This window comes from Aphelocoma coerulescens, chromosome 4 (assembly GCF_041296385.1).
Source record: "Aphelocoma coerulescens isolate FSJ_1873_10779 chromosome 4, UR_Acoe_1.0, whole genome shotgun sequence".
In the NCBI taxonomy this organism is placed as follows: domain Eukaryota; kingdom Metazoa; phylum Chordata; class Aves; order Passeriformes; family Corvidae; genus Aphelocoma; species Aphelocoma coerulescens.
In genome coordinates, this window is record NC_091017.1 from 76,839,356 (window position 1) to 76,854,851 (window position 15,496).

The window sequence follows — 15,496 nt, forward strand, 5'->3', positions numbered from 1 at the left end:
TTTTCATCCATGAATTGAGGTTTTTGTTGGGTATTAGGAAAGATCTCCTCGCTGAAAGAGTGGTTAATCATTGGAACAGGCTCCACAGGAAGCAGTGGAGTCACCATCCCTGGAAGTGTTCAGAAAACAAGATGTGGGGATAGGTCTTAGTGGGAGTGGTGGTGTTCAGTCAAAGGCTGGACTTGGTCTGGGAGGTCTCTTCCAACCTTAATGATTCTGTGAGCATAGGACAAGTGTTTCCATCCATCTGAGGTGGGAAATGGATTTTTGGCTGCCTCAGCTCCTGTGCCTGACACATCCTCACAGTCCTCACTTGTGCCAGATGGCCACAGCCAGGTTTCCCATGGACTGGCCTGTACAGAGAACTGATTTCTGGGGTCACTTTAGCACGTCTCCCCCACACCTCTGAGTGGCAAATGAGCATCTTCCAGCTCTTCTTAGCATAGGCTTCACCCCGGGCTCTCCAGATCAGCCACTTCAGCAAGGTGGAAGTCTCTGGCTCTTTGCCACTGAAAGGCTTCGGGTAGAAAACATCATTATCCCGATTTCTACCTTTTTTTGGGATCTGCTTCCAGGGACAGTAGCTGTGCTGGCAGATCCTCCATCCCCTCACAGTCTGCTTGATGGAGAGCAGCCTGGGGGAATGACCTTGGCCTCAAATTCCATTAGGAAAAGTCCTCATTAAACAAGGCTGTTCTCAGAGTCACAGTTTACAGGCATCCTAGGCAACCGCCTTGGGCTTTTTCCAGTCCTCCAGGGAGAAGCACAGTCCCAGAAATCAATAACTGAGTTCTTTTGAAAGTCAGCACGACTCTGGTGTGATCCAAGCCACTCTCTTCAGTGCTTTCTCCCAGCTGAAAGCAAAGAAGGGGTCCCTAAATGAGAGCTCTGGGCTCCAGCAGCCTGAAGAGGAGCAGTCCTGGCCCTCTGTCCCATCTCCAGGGGATGGTTTTTGCTCAATGCCCACTGCCCACACTGTGTCCCATCCTTCTGGGCACTGACTGCCCTGCTCCCCCCAGAATGGAGCCAGGCAAGGGGAGCCAAGCAGGCTTTGAGGGAAAATACCTTCATTTTTTTTTTGTGGAAACACCACCCCGAGGCTCTGCTGAAGCAGCAAGAGCCAATCCCTCCTTGCCAGCCCCAAAACTCATTTAATCTTCAGATATTCTCCCTCACTCTCTTTAAACCTGGGATTTCTTTCCTGACTCCAAGTGCTCCTTGCTGAACATGCAATAAACACCCAGACCCTCCCCTGTCTATGTTTTGCCCTCCCCAAAACACCCAAAACTTGCTTTATATTCATTTTATATTAACTCCTCTCCCAGCAGTGCTTTCTCCATGTATCTGGACTACCAGACTTCCCTCCAAGCTTCAATTAATGACTTGGAAAGTCTTGTTTTCCTGCCTCATCCCCATCCTGCATCTTCCTGAGGAAAATGCCATAAAACAGCAACTGAGGACACCCTATAACCCCACCCCCCCTTGGTGTAAAGCCCACCAAAGGTCCCTCCTGGTGTTGGGACACCACGAAGTCAAAGCTAAGGCTGACACATCCTCCTGCCCAAGGACAGGAGCTGGGCTTGGAGCCCGGAGAAGAGGCTTCACTCCCATTAATGGGATGAATTAATGCATAATTGTGTGGAATTTGCTTTATGAATGAAGGCCAGCCGGAGGCTGAGGGATGCACCAGCACGAGAGCTCCACATCCCACCAAAGGTCAGTCCTGCATCCCCCTCCTGTGCCTGCGGTTCCAAGGGAACAAAGAGACACTGGAGGAAGCTCAGGGAGCCTGACTCGTGGCCAGAGATGCAAAGAGGTCGGGTGGGTTTGTGCAACAGGAGGGGAAGGGGTGAGCAGCTCACAGACTGACCCCATTTGTGCTGTGAAGACCTTGGGGGGCTTCATGGCTTGCCAGAGGAGCTGGGAAAAGGCACAGGGAGAGGCAATGATGGCAAGATGGAGCTGCCTGAATTCCCAAGTTCACCCGTTTTTTAGCAGTGAGGGTGTTTTACCAGCTGGACAACTTACAATTGGATCCTCTCCCAGTCTTTAAACTGAGCCCATCTGTGTTTTTAAATACTAAGTTTAACCCCAGAAATGATGATACAGACAGAAAAAATCAGGCTATTAGCCACTTTCTGGAAAGGTCTGGAGCCGTTGCACTTCATGACCCCTTGGAAAACACAAGGAACGTCTGCACCTTTCAGAAACAAACTCCAGGATGTTTGAAAATCTGTTTGTGCTGCATCCAGAGCGGTGTAGCAACAGCTGAAGGTCACAAGCGCTGTATAAATAGAAAGGAGGTTTTATTGTGACATGTCCATCCGGAGCCATTGCTCCTGGGTATGCCATCTGGGATGGGAGCAGGAGCCTGAGCATCCCCACCGCAGGGAAGGGAAAGGGATTCTGTCCTTGCAAGGATGATACCATGGAAAGGGGGGGACAGCTATGAGCTTGTAACTTTGCTCCTAATTTTACCGGTTTCGAAGAAAAATCAGAGGTGTGATGGAGCTTTGGAAGGCAAATTCCTCCTGTGGGGTTTCAATCACGTACCCAAGCAGGGAGAAGGAAATTTTCACCCATGGAGAGCATTTTCTATCTGGAGAGTGGTTTGCAGTGACTGTCCTTCTCCTTTGGGGACCTCAGTGTCCCCATCAGAAGGGGTAAGAGGGGCTCTCTGGTGTCCTTCAGCATGTGCTGGTAGGATTTTATACCAGGCTCTGACCATGTGCTACTAAAGACCTTTCCTGGCCAAAATCCTGCTTAATTCCATTTCCTTGTTCCATCCATCAGCTCCCTGAACCTGACATTTGTTATCCTCGTGTATTTGGGTGATGTGCTAGTTTGAAAACAAACCAGTGGGAGGCACCAAGTCAGAATAACAATTTAATGGAAATTAAAGAAAAGGAAAAGAAAGTAGAAGAAAACACTGACAGAGTCAAGATACAACCTGAGTCGCTGTTAGGCAGGGTGGTGGGAGCAGTCTGGTGGAATGGTGGCTGCAGTCCTCTGAAGTGGTGATCCTGTAGAAAAAGGGTCTGCTCTTCCTCAGAAGGTCCAGTGGTGGCTGTGTAGCTCCTGTCCCCTGGAAATCCAGTGGAAAGGATGTCTCTGGTGTTCAGAGTCCCAGATTATATCCACGATGGGATGCTTGGTTCCTCCCTCTGGGTGGAGCATCTCACAATGGGGTAATGAGTCATGAGGCCAAGTGTTGATTAGGCTCATTAACAGAAGATGGTCCTGAGGGAGTTATCTGTGAGTCATGGGGCAGGACAATGATGGGCCATGACAGCAAGATAGTCTGGGGGGAGGAGGCAAGGAAACACTGCCCCTCCTGATTTCCACAGCTCATGAGGATGGTAATAGAATACACCTCAACCCAGGACAGGTGATAAGTTCTTCATGGTCTGGAGCAGGCCCAGAACAACAGCACCAGGAGGTTGCCTGAAATAACAGGTGGTGATCGCTGCAAAACCCTGTGGATGTCCTGAGAGAAGGGCAGCAGCCATGGGGGGGGGGGGGGGGGGAAATCTTGACTGGAATCTTGGTAAAAACAGCCGGAATGAGACACTGGGATGGAAGAGCTTGACCCAAGGAGTGTGGGTGGGCAGGTGGAGGTGTTTGCTGGTGCAATTCCTGCTGCTCCTGAGGGAATGGGAGAGGAGAGGAAAGGAGAGGAGAGGAGAGGAGAGGAGAGGAGAGGAGAGGAGAGGAGAGGAGAGGAGAGGAGAGGAGAGGAGAGGAGAGGAGAGGAGAGGAGAGGAGAGGAGAGGAGAGGAGAGGAGAGGAGAGGAGAGGAGAGGAGAGGAGAGGAGAGGAGAGGAGAGGAGAGGAGAGGAGAGATGAGACCTTGGCTTTCACCACTGGGAGATAACTCCTGGTGTTTCAGGAAAGCACTCAGAGAGGGACACAGCCTGTAAACCTTCAGACATCATGGCTGGATGGTGGCCAGAAGGTGTCTCAGCTCTGCCTGCCTGAGGTTCATCTCACCAGGGAATCTTTCCCTGTGGAAGGCACAGTGTCCTGTCCTGCCCCAGGCTGGGTGAACCCCAGGAGACCTCAGAAAGCTGTAAGTGCTTGGTGAGGGCCCTTTTTTCGGGAACCTGGCCCTCTCCTGGGAGCAGATCCTCTGACAGCTGCTCAATGCTGCCTCCTCCTGCTCCATGATCCCACTCTTGGGAGGTCTCTTTTAGCCATGAATATGGATCAGGAGCAGCATCCTGCCCCAAACACACCCCTTTTCCAAGACCAAGGTTGTCTGCACCTCTTTGAGCAGGAAAAGTGTGGCTAACTCCCCAGATGACCATCTTCTGCTACTGCTGGCTGGAAGGATACTGCTGATCTGAGGAAGAGCTGGAGGATGATGAGCCATGGCAGGGTAATCCAGGGCTTCAGCAGCACAGATATATTCCAACTTCTCTCACTTCAGCACAGGCTTGCTGGATCCATTGTTGTTTTCCCATAGGATTAATTTTACCAGGTGATAAGGATGGGATCTGGAAGTCTACTGAAGCACCTAAAGGTGGCCTGTTAGAAACCCATGGGAATAAAAGGAGGAGAATCCCAGCTTTTCTTTGGAGCTTGAAGGGAACAAGTGTTTCTCCCCCTCCTTGAAGGACAGCTGGGTGAGTGGCATTCTGACCACAGAGAGGAAAATCTTTTCTCTCCTGCTCTGGCTGCTGATGTGGTATTGGATTGTGTGATGGGTCACACCTATTGATCACAGCAGGCTAAAAAAGACACAACCCATAAATAACTCCTGACGTCCCCAGCTGGGCCAGAAATCCTGAGCAAAAGGGCTCTTGGGAGAGCTGTTGTTGGTGTTTCTCTGTCCCTCTCCTCTGGGGAACGCTGGGGACAGGGTTTGGGTTAAGCCAGATGACTGGGGCTCACTGCAATGTTTTTGCAGGTGTTTTCTTAGCGGGGGCTGGGTTATCTCAGTCCTTTATCCAGCCCTTCCTGGATGAGCATCACCAGCCACACTGGAATGGGACACTGCTGCTGTCCAGCCCTGTGCTCTTCCCATGCCAGTGCTCACCAGCACGTGGGCAGATGGTTGAGGCATGAAGGCAAAGGTGACTCTCCTCTGCTCTCCCTTCCCCGAAGCGAGTCATTCCTGGTGCTCAAGCTGTCCTCGGAATCCATGGAACTGCAGGATTTTGGCACAAGGAACTGTAAGAACCGCACGGCAGGGAGACCAAAGGGGGGGGGGATCAGATCGTGTTTCCTTAAGGAAACAGCCCCAGATGGTTCTGATGCCTTTTCCTGGTCTTAAAATCAAGAGTCACACATGGTTAGAAGGGGAAAAGGGATTTTACCTTGGTATTTATTTTAAGGATCCTTAGGTGCACACGTCCAGGTCATGTGCATCGAGATGCACCCTGCTGAGTCTCTGTGTCTCTCTCTCTTTCTGACCCCCTCCACAACACTGGGTATAACATTATAGGTTTTACTAATTAGCAGATCTATCAAAGCTTCCCCAATGAGAGGCTCAAGTGAGCCCCCCTCCCCAAGGAACCTTCCCCTGGATGGCTCTATCTCGGTTTACAGAATGTGTTCTGGAGAGGACCTTGGGCTCTGGGGCACACTGATCCCTGGCTACGAAGCTTCTGAGATGTTGAGTCTCTCAGCTTGACAAACAAGTCCAAGAATGTAGGGAAAAAGCACTGAGAATACAGAAGTTGTAAAAAGGTATAACAAGGGTATAAAAGAAAAGGCAAAAATCTTCATGGCATCAGTTCCGGGGTGGAGGAGCAAAGCCAGAGTCCAGGGCAGCTGCTGGCCAGGGCCAGGGCACGAGGGGCAGCAGCAGCCCCCTCCTTCCTGATGCTCCACCAGCTCCCACCTGCTCCGTGTGGCCTGACCACAGCGAGGGACACGTGAGGAGAGGAGAGGACACAGCCAGGCACCGTCTCTCTCCCTCCTCCCCCTTTCCCTTGTTTTTACACAGCTGACAAAAAAAAAGCATTCCCCCCGTAATGATGATTCGGCCAACAGGTCAAGTCAAGCATGACAGATCTCATTCTGGAGCTGGGGTCAGGCAGCAAATTGCCTCAGTGCTGCTGGCACCCAGATCCCGGTGCTGAGGGGCCAGTGGGGTCCCCCCAGCATCCTCTGGCTGCTCACACCCCCCGTGCCTCAGGTTTTCGGGGGCCTGGGGCTGTCCAGCCACTGCAAAAGAGGCTTTGGGAGCAGCACCGTGCTGGTAACTCCCGGCCTGGGGGCATTTCCCACTTTATCAGAGGCCGTGGCAACATTTTTGCCTGATCCGTGAGTTTTCTCTGCTTCCAGCATTTTACGGGGCACGCTGTGTCCTGCATTTCCCTGGCAGCGGGGAGGAGGAGGCAGGAAATGACTCTGCTGGAGCAAGAGAGTTCCAGAGGGAGCGAGGAGATGCAGGGTCCCTTCCAGGGAGCGAGGCTGGTGCTGAGAGAGCTCCGGAGGCTGCCCAGGCCCTGATCCGAACCCAAGGAATAAAATCCATCCCGTTGCAGGGAGATAGAGAGTCAGCCAGGGAGGGGAAGGTTTATTTAGAGAAACAACCGTGGGCTGCCTGCCCACACCAGGCTTTTAGCTGATGATCTGCACGTGCCATGGCTGGGGGCGGCTGGGGGAAGGAGTCCACTATTAAAAGCCTGGCAGAATCTCTGCTGAATCCTGCTGGAGCTCGGGGAGGGCCTGATCCAGCAGAATCCCACCTCCAGTGTCACCTCATCTGACCCTGGGACCAAGTCAGAGACGAATCCGTGGCAGCTCGTCCTCTCTTCTTCCAAGGTTGCAGCCTAGGAGCACTGGTGGGGAACACCAGGAATTCCTGAGAAACCGGGTGCTTTGAAGGATTATCCACGATTTATAATGTACCCAGAGATCCACACAAGCCCCGAGCATCTCCTGGGAAAAGGTGGGGAAAGGCTGTGCTGAAGGGAGGGACGCTCTGGAGAGGATGGATTGTGCAGATTTCCACACTCCCGAGCTGGGCAAAGCCTGGAACACCGATGATCCTTGGCATTTATGGTGATCCGGGCACTGAATCCATCCCCTTTACACTTCTCATCCCTCCAGACACGGCCAGCACCTCCCAGCGATGTGAATCAGCACAGGATAATCCATCTCCTTCCCTCTCCATTCCTGCCTCCGTTAAACATGCCCTGCTCTGGGGACAGCTCTGTCCGCAGTAATTAAGGTGGAGATTCCTCCTGCAGCCAAGGGCACTTCCCGGCTCATTAACACCGGGAGGACACGGCAGGAAAAATCTCTGCCCTGCCCTGGGGGAGGACACGGAGGAAACAGCGCTGGGTGCACCTGGGGTGCTGCTGCTGAGGGGCGCCGGGAATTCCCGTGCATGGATGGGGACACGGGGACAAAGTGCTCGGAGCTTTTGGGATCTCAGGATTCGTGTTTTGGGGTCAACCGCATCCGTTTGCATTGGAGCAGTGGGGAATCGGCACAGAATCATGGATTGGTTTGGGTTGGACACCTTAAAGGATTCCTGGTTTCACCCCCTGCCACCGGCTGGGAATTTTCCCCTACCCCAGGCTGCTCCAAGCCCCGTCCAACCCGGCCTTGGGAAGCAAGAGGAGATGAGAGGAAGGAATTACCACCATCAGGAATTAACCCATGCCCAGCAGGGGCCGATGTGCTGCAGAAGGACTGGGGGCACCTCAACCTGCCCTGGACAAGGTAATTTTGGCAGAGCTCAAAGAAAATGGCCCTTTCTTGCCCCAGGCACCTGCAAAACCCATCCCAGCTGGTGCAGAAGCAGGGAGTGCTGCTGTCAGAGGGATGGGGCAGGCCCAGGGCAGTGTTTTCATGGCTCTGCTCCTCCTTTCTCCTCACAGCTCGGGAGCTGGGGGAAGGATGCTGAAGGACCTGCCAGCCTCACCCCACTGGGCTCTCTTGAAGCCAGCAGGAAAACCTTGGAAATACATTCAAGGGATGGTTTGCCACAAGCTTTACTTCTCATTAAGAGTGGAGGTGCTTTTCCTACTCCGAGTTTACCTGCAGGAGGTGACAAAAAGGGAAAAAAACCCCTTCATTTGTGGTGTTTTCCCTGAAAACACAAGCCCTGGAGCAAACCCAGGACGCTGCATGGTCATTCCTACGTTCACTCCCTGGGCTCCACAGGCACCAGGACCACCAAACAGCAGAGCTGGTCCCCCACCAGAGGATCAATCACAGGATGGTGTGGGATGGAAGGGACCTTAAAGACCATCCAGTTCCACCCCCCTGCCACCATCCCTCTCTTCTGCCTCTCTCACAAGGATGTGCGGTGCCATAACCTCCCAGCAGCCACCTGGGATGGAGGAGGGGAATCCAGGGTCATTAGTGCAAGGAGGAATGAGGCCAAGAGGGCTTTCATGCCTCAGCATCTTAATTGAAATGGGTTTGCCATCCTCCTCCCCCTTCTCCCAAGCCCAGCACATCCAGGCTCCGTCAAGGGCATCTCCTGGCCCGGTGCTGTGCACTCTGCATCCCCCGTGAACCACTCACATCTCTTTAATTAAATGTCAAGATATGCAGGGTTTTTTACACCTTTTAAGTGCCCTCTGCTCGGAAAGATTCATGGAGAGCTCGGTTATTGGGAGGTGAAGAAGTGGGGGAGCTGTGGGTAGGAAAATTGTGGGGAAAACGGCGATCACAGCCAGGCAGGATCCCCTGAAATCCTTTGGGTTGTTTATTTGAAAGGCTGGAGAGCAGGGAAAGGTTCTTCTCCCAGAGGGTGCTGGGCACTGCCCAGGCTCCCCAGGGAATGGGCACGGCCCTGAGGCTGCCAGAGCTCCAGGAGCGTTTGGACAACGCTCTTAGGGACAGAGTGGGGTTGTTGGGGTGTCTGTGCAAGGCCAGGAGATGGACTGGGTGATCCTGGTGTGTTCCTTCCAGCTCAGGACATTCCATGGTTCTGTGATCTACCAAACACAGCTTGAGGTGCAGCTCCTCCATCTCCAAAGCCAGGGCTGGTCCTGAGGCATCACCCCCAGGGGAAACCAGTCCTGTCGTGCATCAGTGTGGGAAGTCCTGAAGGACCAGAACTGCTTCCCTGCAGCAAAAAGCAGCCTGGTGTGACCCTCCAGGGGTCTGGGGAGATCACGGAATCACAGAATCCCAGATAGGTTTGGGTTGGAAGGGACCTTAAAGCTCATCTCATTCCACCCTTTGCCACAGGCAGGGACACCTTCCACTATCCCAGGTTGCTCCAAGCCCCATCCAAACCTGGCCTTGGACACTTCCAGGGATGGGAAGTGCAGAGCTGAGGTGCTTCCAGCCTTTTTTGATTCTCCTCACTGAGTCCCCTGGAGTCACCTCCTCCCTATTCAGGTCTCCCTGTGAAAGGCGCAGTGTCCGACATGGAGAGGTGCCAGATGCTCTTTCTTGCGGCTGATGGAGGGCTCGATGCCGAGTGCTGGCACTCCCAGAGGATGTTTCCCTGCAATCTGTCCTCCCAAGGAGACCTGGAGATGAAGCAGGAGAGGAGGCAGCAGGGCAGGAAGCAGCAGGCAGGACACATTCATCACCTCCGTCCTCCCCGCGGTCCAGCGCCAACCAAAAATAAACACGGCTCCTGTCCCAGGCCACCCAGATCCTGACCCACCCTGGACCAGCTCCCCCTGCTCCAGGTCCCTGCCTCAGCCTCAGACATGGCCAGGGTGAGTGCTGAATCTGGGGAAAGCCTTTTTTAATCTTGATAAACTTTGAAATCTCAGTGTAAATCCTGCAGTGGTGACAGCGGGATTTGGGAGTCGCCCTGCTAGGATGGGATGTGCTTTTGTCACCTTCTGGGGAGCCCACAGTGCGAGTCAGCATCAAAGTCAGAGGAATTTAGTGTTCCAAGCCAACCATAATTTCTCCTGGAAAGCACTTAGGGAGGCTCCTCTGGTGGCAATTTGAGCAGGCCACTGACTCCAGCCTGGATCCCCCTCCATCTCCATAGGCTGCAGTGGGAGCTGACACATTCCATGTGCACAGACACCAGAACTCAGGTGAGGAGAGACCAAAATCCAGGTGGAGTGGTCAGTCCCTGCACCAAAATAAGGAGAAGAAATGGTGCCTGTGCCTGGGTGGGAGGCCCACAGTGCAGGGAAAAGGAGGCTGGAGGGAAGCTCATCCCATCTTTGGTGAAACCCTTCCAAATTTCCAAATGCTTGAAGATGAAAATTTCAGATTTTAGAAACTGCTTGGGTTGGACGCCAGAAGGACGTGGGCAGCTGCCTGGACTCCCAACACCAGCGTGTTGATGTCACCCCAGTGGGAACCACGAGCTCCCTTAGGACACTCGGCCTTGGTGGAGCTGCTCCTTCTCCCCAGTGCAATTTGGGGACTGGGTTGTCGGGGAGGCATCACAGTTCCTCTGGTGGGATCTCATTATGTGATGAGCTGAACATCTGGATTAAAATAGATCAAATAGTCACTAAATCCTAAATAAGCCTGGGAGCTCAGCAGCAGCCATATGCTTCCTACTGACAAGCTCAAAAAAAAAAAAAATCTCTCCTTGCCATTACCTCACACTGCAGCAGTGTTTTATCCTCCTCCAAGCCAGCTCAGGGACAAACCTTCCTGCTCTGCCTCCCTGCTCTGGCCATCCTCTGGACCAGCAGCCTGAGGCTGTTTTAGACAGGGGATGTCAGCTGGAAAATGGGCACTTACCCCACTGTGCAAAGGATTGGTGATGGGAATGAAAGGAATGATATTCAAAGGAAGCTGAAAAAGGAAGAAAACCAGAGCTTTGGTGTTTAGCGTTCAAAGGATGCTAAATGTCCCCTAATGTTTGGGATTTTAGGAAAATCCTGTAGGAACACAGTGAATGTTGATGTTTTGTTGTCTGTCTCCTTCGGGGGCCAAGAGGAAGGTGGAGGTCAGGTGGACTCCAAGGGATGGATGGAGAGCATGGAGGGTGGGATGGACCCAAGGGTGCTGCAGGAGGATCCAGGGCTTGTGGAATCATGGAATGGTTTGGGAAGGACCTTAAAGCCCACCCAGTGCCACCCCCTGCCACGGGCAGGGACACCTCCCACTAGCCCAGGTTGCTCCAAGCCCTGTCCAACCTGGCCTTGGACACTTCCACAGGGGCAGCCACAGTTTCTCTGGGCACCCTGTGCCAGGGCCTCCCCACCCTCACAGGGAAGGATTCCTTCCTAATATCCCATCTAAATCTGCCCTTTTCAGGGCAGACTGGAGGGATATCACTTCACAACACTGCCTTTATGCCCTGGTTGCACAAAAATAAGGTGTGGCCACTGCCCTTAAGCCATGAGCCTTATTTCACTTAGCAAGACAAGGGCTAAGGTCCTGGAAGGCCTTTGCAGACTTGTCCTGGAGCTTTTTAAAGCTGTTTTTAGCTGGTTTTTGCTGTAACAGCACATTGCCCGATGGTCAGATGAGCATTGCTGGTGTGGCAACCAGTCTGCCCAGCAGTCAGGCCACCAGCTTTCACCAAACCTTTTGCAACTGCATGGTTTCATCCTAAAAACGCCCAACCAGCCAGAGAGGGTCTGACTAAATCCAGGGGTGGTTCTACGAGCTGGCAGTGCCGGCAGCAGGTCATTGTGTGAGGGATGAGACCAGCACCAGCCACGCCTCACTCCCACCCTCACCCCCTCCAGCAAAAAAATCTGGGATGCTGGAGACTTGCCGTGGTGACTCTGAGGAGGGGCGAGCACAGGAGATGCTCAGAAGCCTCTGTGTGACCCCCATAATTGCATTATCGATGGGAATTAGCAGTAATTGGATAATTTGGGGGCTGCGTGTCGGGTTTGTTGAGACAAGGCCGACAAAAGTGCCGTGGTTTGCTGTGGTTTGCTGGTTGATGAGGCCAACCCCGGCCTCGCTGCCCTGTGCACAAGGTTTTGCTCCCTTTTTGCCTTCTAAATTTTGAGTGTAATGCTTTGAAGACAATAATCTGGAAATGGCGTGGGAAAGTCAGGGCAGGCCATGAGGGGAAATTCTCCCTCCTTCTCTGCCTCCTCCCAGGTTTCAGGGAGAGGAGGATGGTGGTGGCTGAGCTGTGTTGGATCCACCATTTCTCGGTGAATTATTAGTATTGATTACTTAATTTTAATTAATTAATTATATCGATTAATTTTAATTAATCGATATAATTATTTAAAATTAAAATTAATATAAGCTATTTATTTATTTATTATTATTTGCTAATAACGAGATCAAATGGGAGCATGGAGGTGTCCCACTGGTGTCCCCTTCCCTCCATCACCCATGGGCACGGTGGCCCCAGGACATGACTGGATGAACGAGGCAGCCCATGGACAATAATTCCTAGGGGCCAAATCCCACTGGGAAAGGTCTGAGGGCCCAGTTTGGGCTCACTGGTGCCTCTCAGCAGAGGGAAGGACCAGGGTTCACCTCTGGGATGCCCAGCCTGAAGGAACCAGCGCTCCATTTGCAGACACATCTCCGCAGCTTCCCGTTTTTCCTCGGAAAAGTGTTTATTTTTGCTGTGGAAGGGGCCGGTGGTGCCGTGGCAGTGTGGGAACCACACGCTCCTTTTTCCTTCTGGCCGAGATCTCGTGATTTTGCACCTGATCTCCCGATTCTTTCGGAGGGGAAACGAGGGGGCAGGGGAGGAAACAACACCCCCTAAGAGGGGAACCGCTCACCGAGCAGCCCCCTCAGGCTTTGTCCCAGCTGCCAAACACCTTCCTCCCCCTTGCCCTGCCTCCTTTTCACACTGGGAAAAGCCTGAATTTGGGGCCGGGGAAAGCGCTGGGGGAAGGAGCGGGGTGTTGGGGGAAGGGATGCTCTTCCCGCATCGCCTCTCCCGCCCGCGGTCCTGTCTGCTTGTGGCCGATCCTCGCCGGTGCCGGGTGACGGTGATGCGCGGCGACACTCGGCTGTGCCCCCGCCAGCCGCTGCCCCTCCCGCAGCCACCGCGCCCCGGGAGCGGCTCCAGCAGCACCCCGCTCCCCACGCCAGCCCCACAGCGTGGGGCCGGGCTGGCTGAGGGGTGCCGGAGCTCTGCGGTGTGCTGGAGCGAGTGGTAAATGGGATGGGAAAAAGGCTCCAGGCACTTGCTGGGGGAAAATCTTCCCCCCTCCCCCCCCTTGGGTGGGGCTGTGTTGGAGGGGTAGGAGAATTTCTGGGATGGGCACTCGCCCGCCTTGGAGTTTGGGGTGATGGGCTGGGGGAGATACACCCGATGGCTGAGGGTGGAAGGTGCCTGTTCAGTCTGGCTTCAGCTCCTCGTGGTTCCAATGCAAGCAAGGCTATCCCTTCTCCATGCCCCGACTCCCCTTCTCCATCCCCATCCTCCCTTTCCCCATTCCCATCCTCTTTTTCTCCATCCCCTTTTTCTCCATCCCCTTTTTCTCCATCCCCATCCTCCCTTTCTTCCTCTCCAGCCTCCTTTATTCATCCCCAGCCTCCCCTTCTCCATCCCCATCCTTTCTTTCTCCATTCCAAGCCTCTCCTTCTCTCTTCCCAGCCTCCCTTTCTCTATCCCCATTCTCCCTTTCTCCATCTCCACCCTCTCTTTCCCCTTCCCCATTCTCCCTTTTCTCCATCCCCATCCTCCTTCTTTCCTTCCCCATCCTCCTTTTTTCGCTCCCCATCCTCCCCTTCTCCATGCCCAGCCTCTCCTTATCCATCCCCAGCCTCCCAGCTCCTTTTGCTCACCCTGAGCTTGCCCCCGGCTGTCTGTGCTGCCCTGGCCTTGACTCGGCCCCATAAATCCCAGCCCTACAGGACCCGAGCCCTGTGCCACGGGGCTGAGCTCAGGAGCATCCCTCTGCCTCGAAGCCTGGAACCAGGAGCAGGAAGAGGGTGGTCTCCCCTTCACGCCCGAGTCCAGGGCACAGGGAAGCTAAAACCAGTCTGAGAACACAGCCCTGATTTCTCACCCCGGCTCAGGAAGACGCAGGGACATGACCCAGTTATTTGATGGCAGCGTTTAATATTTCCCCTGCAAGGCAAAGCCAGCCCGGCTTCCTCTCCCTCCCGCTTCCCAGCCAGGCAGCCCGGGCTGGATCGCTGCCTTCCCGGGGCTTAAGAGCTCATCGGGCTGGGATGGAGGGGAAAATGTGACTGTGCAGCCTCATCAGGCGCCCAGATGTGCTGCTGATTCATCCGATAATTGCGCAAGCCCCGGCAGCGCTCGCTCCGGCCGGGAAGCAGCTGCTTCCTACGGGCTGTGCCCTGGAACGGGGCTGCGTGGGGGGACCCCCTCCAGAGGGAGGCTCAGGCTACTACGTATCATCAAGGCAGAGGGCTCAGGGTGGGGTGCAGCACCCCAAAAACTCCGCAGAGAGAGGTGAAGGACCTGGAAGAGACAACACTGCCATGGTGATGGTGGGAACCGGGTGAGCAGATCTGGGGCTGCTCAAAAAAGGCAACCCAAGGTGGTCAAATCAATTCTCCCATCTCCCTGTTCAAAATCCAGAGGGTGTTTGGCCTCTCTGAGAGATCCAGTGGCCTTCCCAAAGGGACAAATCTCTCTGGGGTGCTCTGTGCACTCGTCCATGTAATCGCGTGGATGTAATTTGATTATCCCTTCCTTGATGTTTCGCATCACAAAGGGAGAAGCTGCCTCCAAGCTGAGCCCTTGGAGCCACCACTCTGGGACTGGTCTGGGGGGAGAAGGGTCTGAAACGGGGCTGGGGAAGCTGCAGCATTTGGGAAGGCTTTAAAAATGTCCTGCCTCAGCCCGTTGTGTGTCCCAGCTCCTGGCTGTGCCTGTGTTCAAGAGGCATTTGGGCAACACCGTGGTGGGATTTTGGGATTGTCCTGTGCAGGGTCAGGAGTTGGACTGATTATCCTTGTGGGTCCCTTCCAGCTCAGGAGATCCCACGATTCTCCCAGCAGCAAACTGGTTGGGCTCTTCAGGGGAAGATACAAAACCCAGGTACTGCTTTTGTTCCGGAGCACATGAAAATTCATTTGTTTTCCAAAAAAGACGCAGGCATTGATAAGAAAGACCTGGATAGACCAGGGGCTTCTACACCGTTACCCTGCAGAGCAAAGAGGTTTCAGTGAGGCCCCAAAACTCCTGATCTGCCTTAGCAAGGGGCATTTAGCAGGTGAGACTGCACAGAGAACGTGTATGTGCACCTGTTGAATATGTTTGCACATAAATAACACAGCAGAGGCTTCAGAGGATGACATTGCACAAAGCAAGAGCAGGACACGTTGTGTTTTATGAAAAATTCCCTGGCAAGATGAGATTATGTCAGAAAAACAGCCAGGACCTCGTAAAGGACTTCAGTGTCCCCTGCACACCCCTTCCACACTCAGCCTGAGCTGCCATTACCTCTGCAAGTTTGGGATTTATTTTTTGGGGGGGAAGTTTGGCCGGCTGGTGTTTCTGAGGATGACCAAGACCTTGGCCAACCCTTTGAGGAGGCCATGGTCAGCATGGGCATGGGGCAGGTCCCAAATCAGAGTCACCACGCAGGGGAGGAAACAAAAAAAAAAAGTCAAATCTGGTCTCAGCAAGAGGGAAAGAAAAGCAGTTCAGCGGCAGAGGTGGTGGGTGAGCACAGGCAGAAGGGGG